Source organism: Arachis duranensis, chromosome 6, assembly GCF_000817695.3.
Source record: "Arachis duranensis cultivar V14167 chromosome 6, aradu.V14167.gnm2.J7QH, whole genome shotgun sequence".
NCBI classification, from domain to species: Eukaryota; Viridiplantae; Streptophyta; class Magnoliopsida; order Fabales; family Fabaceae; genus Arachis; species Arachis duranensis.
The window spans coordinates 65,802,509-65,803,785 of NC_029777.3; positions in this window are offsets into that span (position 1 = coordinate 65,802,509).

Sequence of the window (1,277 nt, forward strand, 5' to 3'; positions counted from 1 at the left end):
GCTCTACAGCATCTCCATCCGCTTATCTGAAGTTCCTACCAATGAATCTGCATAAGTGTTCTATCCCTTTTATAATTTATTTTCTTATTTCTATTTTCAAAAACCCATAAATCAATTTAATCTGCCTAACTGAGATTTACAAGGTGACCATAGCTTGCTTCATACCAACAATCTCTGTGGGATCGACCCTTACTCACGTAAGGTTTATTACTTGGACGACCCAGTACACTTGCTGGTTAGTTGAACGGAGTTGTGAATTCAACCAGTGCCATAATAAAGCTTTCATCTCAAAATAGTTAGAACATGGATCACAATTTCGTCCACCAAGTTTTTGGCGCCGTTGCCGGGGATTGTTCGAGTATGGACAACTGACGGTTAATCTTGTTGCTCAGATTAGGTAATTTTCTTTTCAAAAACTTTTTCAAAAATTTTTCTTTTCTTTTTCGTTTTTCCAAAAAAGTTTTTTGAAAAAAAAAATTTAATAAAAATACAAAAAAATTAGAAAATCATAAAAACCAAAAAAATATTTTGTGTTTTTTGTTTGAGTCTTGTGTTAATCTTTAAGTTTGGTGTCAATTGCATGCTTTTAAAATTTTTCTTGCATTCTTTTCGAAAATCCCATGCATTCATAGTGTTCTTCATGATCTTCAAGTTGTTCTTGACAAGTCTTCTTGTTTGATCTTGATGAATTCTTGTTTAGTGTTGTTTGTCGTTTTTCATGTGCATTTTTGCATTCATATTTTCCATGCATTAAAAATTTCTAAGTTTGGTGTCTTGCATGTTTTCTTTGCATCAAAAATTTTTCAAAATTATGTTCTTGATGTTCATCATGATCTTCAAAGTGTTCTTGGTGTTCATCTTGACATTCATAGCATTCTTGCATGCATTCATTGTTTTGATCTAAAAATTTCATGCATTGAATATTTTTGTTGTTTTTCTCTTTCATAATTAAAAATTCAAAAAATTGTTTTTCTCTCTCATAATTAAATATTCAAAAATCAAAAAAATATCTTTTCCTTATTTCCCTCCAAATTTTCGAAATTTTGGGTTGACTTGGTCAAAAATTTTTAAAATTAGTTGTTTCTTACAAGTCAAAGTCAAAATTTCAATTTTAAAAATCTTATCTTTTCAAAATCTTTTTCAAAAATCATATCTTTTTCATTTTTTTTAAATTTCAAAAATTTCAAAATTATTTTTCAAAATATTTTCAAAAATCTTTTTCTTATCTTTATATCAAATTTTCGAAAATTAGCTAACAATTAATGTGATTGGTTCAA